Source organism: Arachis ipaensis, chromosome B5 (genome assembly GCF_059453495.1).
Source record: "Arachis ipaensis isolate K30076 ecotype BB chromosome B5, ASM5945349v1, whole genome shotgun sequence".
NCBI classification, from domain to species: domain Eukaryota; kingdom Viridiplantae; phylum Streptophyta; class Magnoliopsida; order Fabales; family Fabaceae; genus Arachis; species Arachis ipaensis.
In genome coordinates, this window is record NC_142440.1 from 98,748,505 (window position 1) to 98,757,887 (window position 9,383).

Genomic DNA, 9,383 nt, shown 5'->3' on the forward strand with positions numbered 1-9,383 from the left:
TCATAATTTCAAATCTTTACTAACAATTAATGTGATTGATTCAAAAAAATATTAAGTTTGTTACTTGCCTAGTAAGAAAGGTTCAATCTTTAAACTTTAGAATCATATCTTTTTAGTTTCTTGTTAGTCAAGTAATCAACTTTAATTTTCAAAATCAAATTCTTTTAAATTTCTTTTTCAAATATTTTTCAAATTAAGTTTCAATCACATCTTTTTCAAAATCAATTTCAAAATCTTTTCTAACTTCCTTTCTAACTTCTTACCTTTTTAAAATTGATTTTCAATTTTTTTTTATCAATCCTATCTTTTTGTTTCAATCATATCTTTTTCAAAACTACCTAACTAATTCTCTCTCTCTAATTTTCAAAAATCCCTTCCCCCTTTTTCAAATTTCTTTTTTTTATTAACTAATTATTTTAATTTTTAATTTAATTTGATTTCAATTTTAATTTTCAAAATTTAACTTTAAATTTTATTTTTAATTTAATTAATTTTCAAAATTCCCTTTCTCTCATCTCCTTCTAATTATTTATTTATTTACTAACACTTCTCTTCATCTAAAAATTCGAACCATCTCTTCCTCTTGGTGTTCGAATTTCTCTTCTTCTATTCTTCTATTCTTATACTCACATACAGAAATCTCTATACTGTGACATAGAGGATTCCATATTTTCTTTTGTGTTCTCCTCTTTTTCATATGAGCAGGAACAAGGATAAGAACATTCTTCTTGAAGCTGATCCTAAACCTGAAAGAACTCTGAAGAGGAAGCTAAGGGAAGCTAAAGCACAACTCTCTGGAGAAAATCTGACAGAAATTTTCAAAAAAGAAGAAAACATGGCCGAAAATAACAACAATGCAAGGAAGATGCTTGGTGACTTTACTGCACCTAATTCCAATTTACATGGAAGAAGCATCTCAATCCCTGTCATTGGAGAAAACAATTTTGAGCTGAAAACTCAATTAGTTTCTCTTATGCAACAGAATTGCAAGTTTCATGGACTTCTATCAGAAGATTCTTTTCAGTTCTTAACTGAATTCTTGCAGATCTGTGATGCTGTTAAGACCAATGGGGTTGATCCCGAGGTCTACAGGCTTATGCTTTTCCCGTTTGCTGTAAGAGACAGAGCTAGAGTATGGTTGGACTCTCAAGCTAAAGATAGCCTGAACTCTTGGGATAAGCTGGTCACGGCTTTCTTAGCCAAGTTCTTTCCTCCTAAAAAGCTTAGTAAGCTTAGAGTGGATGTCCAAACCTTCAGACAGAAAGAAGGTGAATCCCTCTATGAAGCTTGGGAGAGATACAAGGAACTGACCAAAAAGTGTCCTTCTGACATGCTTTCAGAATGGACCATCCTGGATATATTCTAGGATGGTCTGTCTGAGCTATCAAAGATGTCACTGGACCATTCTGCAGGTGGATCCATTCACCTAAAGAAAACGCCTGCAGAAGCTCAAGAACTCATTGACATGGTTGCAAATAACCAGTTCATGTACACTTCTGAAAGGAATCCTGTGAATAATGGGACGCCTATGAGGAAGGGAGTTCTTGAAATTGATACTCTGAATGCCATATTGGCTCAGAATAAAATATTGACTCAGCAAGTTAATATGATCTCTCAGAGTCTGAATGGATTGAAGGAATCATCCAATAGTACTAAAGAGGCATCTTCTGAAGAAGAAGCTTATGATCCTGAGAACCCTGCAATAGCAGAGGTGAATTACATGGGTGAACCCTATGGAAACACCTATAATCCCTCATGGAGGAATCATCCAAATTTCTCATGGAACGATCAACAAAAGCCTCAACAAGGCTTTAACAATGGTAGAAGAAACAGGTTTAGCAATAGCAAGCCTTTTCCATCATCCACTCAGCAAAAGACAGAGAGTTTTGAGCAGGATCCATCTAGCTTAGCAAACATAGTCTCTGATCTATCTAAGGCCACTCTAAGTTTCATGAATGAAACAAGATCCTCCATTAGAAATTTGGAGGCACAAGTGGGCCAGCTGAGTAAAAGAGTCACTGAAACTCCTCCTAGTACTCTTCCAAGCAATACAGAAGAGAATCCAAAAAGAGAGTGCAAGGCCATTGATTTAACCATCATGGCCGAACCTACAAGGGAGGGAGAAAACACGAATCCCAGTGAGGAAGACCTCCTGGGACGTCCAGTGATCAATAAGGAGTTTTCCTCTGAGGAACCAAAGGAATTTGAGGCTCATCTAGAGACCATAGAGATTCCATTGAACCTCCTTATGCCATTCATGAGCTCTGATGAGTATTCTTCTTCTGAAGAGAATGAAGATGTTACTGAAGAGCAAGTTGCCAAGTACCTTAGTGCAATCATGAAGCTGAATGCCAAATTATTTGGTAATGAGACTTGGGAAGACGAACCTCCCTTGCTCATCAATGAACTAAGTGATCTGGATCAACTGAGATTGCCTCCGAAGAAATAGGATCCTGGAAAGTTCTTAATACCTTGTACCATAGGCACCATGACCTTTGAGAAGGCTCTATGTGACCTTGGATCAGGGATAAACCTCATGCCACTCTCTGTAATAGAGAAACTGGGAATCTTTGAGGTGCAAGCTGCCATAATCTCATTAGAGATGGCAGACAACTCCAGAAAACAGGCTTATGGACAAGTAAAGGAAGTGTTAGTAAAGGTTGAAGGCCTTTATATTCCTGCTGATTTCATAATCCTAGACACTGGGAAGGATGAGGATGAATCAATCATCCTTGGAAGATCCTTCCTAGCCACAGCAAAAGCTGTGATTGATGTGGACAGAGGAGAGTTGATCCTTCAACTGAATGAGGACAACCTTGTGTTTAAGACTCAAGAATCTCCTTCTATAACCATGGAGAGGAAGCATGAAAAGCTTTTCTTACTGCAGAGTCAACCAAAGACCCCACAGTCAAACTCTAAGTTTGGTGTTGGGAGGTTCCAACAAAGCTCTGAACATCTGTGAGGCTCCATGAGAGCTCACTGTCAAGCTATTGACACTAAAGAAGTGCTTGTTGGGAGGCAACCCAATGTTATCTAATTATATTTATTTATTTTCTATTATTATTTTATGTTTTCTTTAGGTTGATAATTGGTGCACGAAATTGTGATCTCAGGCAACGGTGCCAAAACTCTGTACGCACGTCTTAATAAATCATTTTTCATTCACAACTTCGATACAACTAACCAGCAAGTGCACTGGGTCGTCCAAGTAATAAACCTTACGTGAGTAAGGGTCGATCCCACGAAGATTGTTGGTATGAAGCAAGCTATGGTCACCTTGTAAATCTCAGTCAGGCGGATATAAAATAGTTATGGAGTTTTCGAACATAAATAATAAATAGATAGAAAATAAGGATAGAAACACCTATGTATATCATTGGTGAGAATTTTAGATAAGTCTATAGAGATGCTTTCGTTCCTCTGAACCTTTGCTTTCCTGCTGTCTTCATCCAATCAGTCTTACTCCTTTCCATGGCTGGCTTTATGTAAGGACATCACCGTTGTCAATGGTTACTTTGTATCCTCTCTGGAAAATGGTCCGATGCACTGTCACTGCATGGCTAATTGTCTGGAGGCATCACCCTTGTCAATGGCTGCATCCCATCCTCTTGTGAAAATGGTCCAAATGCTCTGTCACAGCACGGCTAATCATCTGAGGTTCTCGATCATACTGGAGTAGGATTCAACCTCCTTTTGCGTCTGTCACTACGCCCAGCACTCGCGAGTTTGAAGTTCGTCACAGTCATTCAATCCTAGAGTCCTACTCGGAATACCACAGACAAGGTTTAGACTTTCCGGACTCTCATGAATGCCGCCATCAATCTAGCTTATACCACGAAGATTCTGATTAAGAGATCCAAGAGATACTCATTCAATCTAAGGTGGAACGAAAGTGGTTGTCAGGCACGCGTTCGTGGGGGAATGATGATGATTGTCACGTTCATCACATTCAGGTTGAAGTGCGAATGAATATCTTAGAAGCGGAATAAGTTGAATTGAATAGAAAAACAGTAGTACTTTGCATTAATCTTTGAGGAACAGCAGAGCTCCACACCTTAATCTATGGAGTGCAGAAACTCTACCTTATGAAAATACATAAGTGAATACAGGGTAAGCATGGCCGAGTGGCCAGCCTCCCATGGAGGTCTATAGATCAAAATATGATCATAAGAGATCTAATACAATAGTAAAAAGTCCTATTTATACTAAACTAGTTACTAGGGTTTACAGAAGTAAGTAATTGATGCATAAATCCACTTCCGGGGCCCACTTGGTGTGTGCTTGTGCTGATCTTGAATGTTACACGTGTAGAGGTCAATCTTGGAGTTGAACGTCAGTTTGTAATGTATTTCTGGCATTCAACTCTGGCTTGTGACGTGTTTCTGGCGTTTAACTCCAGACAGCAGCGTAGAACTGGCATTCAACGCCCTTTTACGTCGTCTAAACTCGGCCAAAGTATGGACTATTATATATTTCTGGAAAGCCCTGGATGTCTACTTTCCAACGCAATTGGAAGCGCGCCATTTTGAGTTCGGTAGCTTCAGAAAATCTACTTTGAGTGCAGGGAGGTCAGAATCCAACAGCATCAGCTGTCCTTCTTCAACCTCTGAATCTGATTTTTGCTCAAGTCCCTCAATTTTAGCCAGAAAGTACCTGAAATAACAGAAAAACACACAAACTCATAGTAAAGTCCAAAAATATGAATTTAACATAAAAACTAATGAAAACATCCCTAAAAGTAACTAGATTCTACTAAAAACATACTAAAAACAATGCCAAAAAGCGTATAAATTATCCGCTCATCACAACACCAAACTTAAATTGTTGCTTGTCCCCAAGCAACTGAAAATCAAATAGGATAAAAAAAAGAGAATATACTATAAATTCCAAACTATCAATGAAACATAGCTCCAATTAAATGAGCGGGACTTGTAGCTTTTTGCCTCTTGAATAGTTTTGGCATCTCACTTTATCCATTGAAGTTCAGAATGATTGGCATCTATAGGAACTCAGAGTTCAGATAGTGTTATTGATTCTCCTAGTTCAGTATGATGATTCTTGAACACAGCTATTTTATGAGTCTTGGCCGTGGCCCTAAGCACTTTGTTTTCCAGTATTACCACCGGATACATAAATGCCACAGACACATAACTGGGTGAACCTTTTCAGATTGTGACTCAGTTTTGCTAAAGTCCCCAATTAGAGGTGTCTAGGGTTCTTAAGCACACTCTTCTTTTGCTTTGGACCTTGACTTTAACCGCTCAGTCTCAAGTTTTCACTTGACACCTTCACGCCACAAGCACATGGTTAGGGACAGCTTGGTTTAGCCTTTTAGGCCAGGATTTTATTCCTTTAGGCCCTCCTATCCACTGATGCTCAAAGCCTTGGGATCCTTTTTATTTACCCTTGCCTTTTGGTTTTAAGGGCTATTGGCTTTTTGCTCTTGCCTCTTGGTTTTAAGAGCTTTTGGCTTTTTCTGCTTTCTTTTTCTCTTCTCTCTTTTTTTTCGCTATTTTTTTATTATTTTTTTTCTGCAAGCTTTGTTCTTTGCTGCTTTTTCTTGCTTCAAGAATCATTTTTATGATTTTTCAGATTATCAAATAACATGTCTCCTTGTCATCATTCTTTCAAGAGCCAACATATTTAACATTCTAAAACAACAACTTCAAAAGACATATGCACTGTTCAAGCATTCATTCAGAAAACAAAAAGTATTGTCACCACATCAATATAATTAAACTAAGTTCAAGGATAAATTCGAAACTCATGTACTTCTTGTTCTTTTGAATTAAAACATTTTTCATTTAAGAGAGGTGATGGATTCATAGGACATTCATAACATTAAGACAAAGTTACTAAATAATAATGATCATGTAATAAGACACAAACATGGATAAGCACTTAACATAAAGAAAACGAAAAACAGAGAATTTAAGAACAAGGAATGAATCCACCTTAGTGATGGTGGCGTTTCCTTCTTGAGGAACCAATGATGTCCTTGAGCTCTTCTATGTCTCTTACTTGTCTTTGTTGCTCCTCCCTCATTGCTTTTTGATCTTCTCTAATTTCATGAAGGATGATGGAGTGCTCTTGATGTTCCACCCTTAATTGTCCCATGTTGGAACTTAATTCTCCTAGGGAGGTGTTGATTTGCTCCCAAAAGTTTTGTGGAGGAAGTTGCATCCCTTGAGGTATCTCAGGGATTTCTTGATGGTGAGCTTCTTCATGTGCCTGTTGAGATCCATGAATGTGCTCTCTTGTTTGCTCCATCCTTTTCTTAGTGATGGGCTTGTGAGATGAATCTTTCCATCTCTCATGGCTCAAAGGTGGAAGCAATTGTCTTCTCTTTCCTCTTTCTTGAGGTTTCTCTGGCCTTATGTGCCATTAATGGTTATGGAAAAACAAAAAGCTATGCTTTTACCACACCAAACACAGAATGTTTCTCGCCCTCGAGCAAAAGAAGAAAGAATAGAAGAAGAAGAAGAAGAAGAAGATATGGAGGAGATGGAGGGATGTGTGTATTCGGCCATATGGGTGGGATTGGGTGGGAAAGAGATGTTGAATTTTAAAGGTAGGTGGGTGTATGGATGTGAGTGGTAAATGGAGAACAGAAGGGATGACCATGAATGGAGAGAGAGAGGGTGAGGTAGGTGGGGATCATGTAAGGTCCACAGATCCTGAGGTGTCAAGGATTTACAACCTTGCACCAAATTAGGCATGCAAGATGCCCTTGCACACAACTCTGGGCGTTCAGCGCCAGATTGGTGCTTGTTCTGGGCGTTGAATGCCCATTTGTTGCCCATTTCTGGCGTTGAACGCCAGAACCATGCTTGTTCTGGTCGTTCAGTGCCAGCTCTTCTCCAGGGTGCAATTCTGGCGTTCAAACGCCCAGATGCTGCCCATTTTGGGAGTTCAGCGCCAGAACCATGCTCTGTTCTGGCGTTGAACGCCAGCCAGATGCTTCTTCCTGGCGTTTAAAGGCCAGTGAGATCCTCCTCCAGGGTGTGATTTTTCTTCTGCTTTTTTTTATTCCGTTTTCAATTTTTATATTTATTTTGTGACTCCACATGATCATGAACCTGATAAAACATGAAAGAACAGGAAAAATAAAATTAGATAAATAAAAATTGGGTTGCCTCCCATCAAGCGCTTCTTTAATGTCAATAGCTTGACAGTGGGCTCTCATGGAGCCTCACAGATGTTCAGAGCATTGTTGAGACTTCCCAACACCAAACTTAGAGTTTGGATATGGGAGTTCAACACCAAACTTAGAGCTTAACTGTGGGGGCTCTGGTTGACTCTGTTTTGAGAGAAGCTTTTTATGCTTCCTCTCCATATTTACAGAAGGATGACCTCGAGTGTTAAACACAAGGGAGTCCTCATTCAATTGAAGGACTAGTTCACCTCTGTCAACATCAATCACAGCTCTTGCTGTGGCTAGCAAGGGCCTTCCAAGGATGATGGATTCATCCTCATCCTTCCCAGTATCTAGGACTATGAAATCAGTAGGGATGTAAAGGCCTTCAACCTTTACTAACACGTCCTCTACTTGTCTATAAGCCTATTTTCTTGAATTGTCTTCCATCTCTAATGAGATTTTAGTAGCTTGCACCCCAAAGATTCCCAGTTTCTCTATTACAGAGAGGGGCATGAGGTTTATCCTTGAACCAAGGTCACACAAAGCCTTTTCAAAGATCATGTTGCCTTTGGTACAAGGTATTACAAACTTTCCAGGATCCTGTTTCTTCTGAGGCAATGTCAGTTGATCCAGATCACTCAGTTCATTGGTGAACAGGGGAGGTTTATCTCCCCAAGTCTCAATACCAAATAATTTAGCATTCAGCTTCATGATTGCACCAAGGTACTTGGTAACTAGCTCCTCAGTAACATCCTCATTCTCTTCAGAAGAGGAATACTCATCAGAGCTCATGAATGGCATAAGGAGGTTTAATGGAATCTCTATGGTCTCTAGATGAGCCTCAGATTCCTTTGGTTCCTCAGAGGGAAACTCCTTATTGATCACTGGACGTCCCAAGAGGTCTTCCTCCTTGGGATTCACGTCCTCCTCCTCTTTTGTGGTTTCGGCCATGATGGTCATTTCAATGGCCTTGCACTCTCCTTTTGGATTTTCTTCTGTATTGCTTGGGAGAGTACTAGGAGGGATTTCAGTGATCCTTTTACTCAGCTGGCCCACTTGTTCCTCCAAATTTCTAATGGAGGACCTTGTTTCATTCATGAAACTTATAGTGGCCTTAGATAGATCAGAGACTAAGTTTGCTAAATTAGAGGTATTTTGTTCAGAGTTCTCTGTCTGTTGCTGAGTGGATGATGGAAAAGGTTTACTATTGTTAAACCTATATCTTCCACCATTATTAAAGCCTAGTTGAGGCCTTTGTTGATCCTTCCATGAGAGATTTGGGTGGTTTCTCCATGAGGGGTTATAGGTGTTTCCAGAAGGTTCACCCATGTAATTCACCTCTGCTATTGCAGGGTTTTCAAGATCATAAGCTTCTTCTTCAGAAGATACCTCCTGAGTACTGTTGGATGCAGCTTGCATTCCATTCAGACTCTGAGAAATCATATTGACTTGCTGAGTCAATATTTTATTCTGAGCCAATATGGTATTCAGAGTATCAATTTCAAGAACTCCTTTCTTCTGAAGCGTCCCATTACTCACAGGATTCCTCTCAGAAGTGTACATGAACTGGTTATTAGCAACCATGTCAATGAGTTCTTGAGCTTCTGCAGGCGTTTTCTTTAGGTAAATGGATCCACCTGCAGAAGTATCCAATGACATCTTAGCTAATTCAGACAGACCATCATAGAATATATCCAGGATGGTCCATTCTGAAAGCATGTCAGAAGGACACTTTTTGGTCAGTTCTTTGTATCTCTCCCAAGCTTCATAGAGGGATTCACCTTCTTTCTGTCTGAAGGTTTGAACATCCACTCTAAGCTTACTCAGCTTTTGAGGAGGAAAGAACTTGGCTAAGAAAGCCTTGACCAGCTTATCCCAAGAGTTCAGGCTATCCTTAGGTTGAGAGTCCAACCATATTCTAGCTCTGCCTCTTACAGCAAAAGGAAAAAGCATGAGCCTGTAGACTTCAGGATCTACTCCATTAGTCTTAACAGTATCACAGATCTGCAAAAATTCAGTTAAGAACTGAAAAGGATCTTCAGATGGAAGTCCATGAAACTTGCAGTTTTGCTGCATCAGAGAAACTAATTGAGGTTTCAGCTCAAAATTGTTTGCTCCAATGGTAGGAATGGAGATGCTTCTTCCATGTAAATTGGAATTAGGTGCAGTAAAGTCACCAAGCATCCTCCTTGCATTATTATTATTTTCGGCTGCCATCTCCTCTTGTTCAAAAATTTCTGAAAGG

General features: G+C 39.5%; 2 non-coding genes across 2 annotated transcripts; one reads left to right on the forward strand and one right to left on the reverse strand.

The window, feature by feature from the left end:
• Positions 1–1,228: 1,228 nt before the first annotated feature.
• LOC148565116 (small nucleolar RNA R71) lies at positions 1,229–1,336 on the reverse strand. The gene has a single exon (XR_015885332.1). It is a non-coding gene; the product is annotated as a small nucleolar RNA R71 (small nucleolar RNA).
• Positions 1,337–8,851: 7,515 nt separating this feature from the next.
• On the forward strand, positions 8,852–8,959 carry LOC148565117 (small nucleolar RNA R71). The gene has a single exon (XR_015885467.1). It is a non-coding gene; the product is annotated as a small nucleolar RNA R71 (small nucleolar RNA).
• The last annotated feature ends 424 nt before the right edge of the window (positions 8,960–9,383 follow it).